General features: G+C 45.0%; 1 long non-coding RNA gene across 1 annotated transcript in view; it reads left to right on the top strand.

The window, feature by feature from the left end:
• Positions 1 to 133, top strand: part of LOC107669251 (uncharacterized) — a 1,459-nt gene extending 1,326 nt beyond the window's left edge. The window contains exon 2 of the long non-coding RNA XR_001631962.1: positions 97 to 133. This is a non-coding gene — a long non-coding RNA (uncharacterized LOC107669251). The remainder of the gene's footprint in view (positions 1 to 96) is intronic.
• The last annotated feature ends 323 nt before the right edge of the window (positions 134 to 456 follow it).

The raw sequence follows: 456 nt of genomic DNA, 5'->3' as shown, positions 1-456 counted from the left end.
TGGCGTTCTACTCAGAGCTGTTCACATCCTCGGACTCGGAATTAAGCTTTTCTATGGCAATGCCTAAACAGCCTAAACAGAGCCTGTGGTGGTCAGGTGGTACAGCGGTCACGTGGTACAAGTCGTAGCTCTCCCAGTTCAGAACGCTTTTTACAAGTTGGAATCTCGTAATTACGGGAATTCCGATATGGCGTGAACGCACCTATCCTCCCGGAGCTGCTTCCGTGTACAACTGTTGGCGCAAGCTAGATTAAAGTGATTATTACGTTTTATAAAAACGCATCGATTCGCTACACGAGGCCTTTGTTCACCCCCCGGAGCCGTGTGAGGCACTTTTTATTATGGATCAATGCGCTTTATTTCACTTCTTTTGGACTGATGCACTGCAACACCCGCTGACTTCCATTAAACAGCTTGGAACATCAAAGACAATTTTTAATAAAAAAAAAAACATGA

Source organism: Sinocyclocheilus anshuiensis, unplaced genomic scaffold (genome assembly GCF_001515605.1).
Source record: "Sinocyclocheilus anshuiensis isolate Anshui unplaced genomic scaffold, SAMN03320099.WGS_v1.1 scaffold404, whole genome shotgun sequence".
NCBI lineage: Eukaryota > Metazoa > Chordata > Actinopteri > Cypriniformes > Cyprinidae > Sinocyclocheilus > Sinocyclocheilus anshuiensis.
Note: the sequence above shows the minus strand (reverse complement) of the source record. Positions and strands in the feature narration are given on the sequence as shown.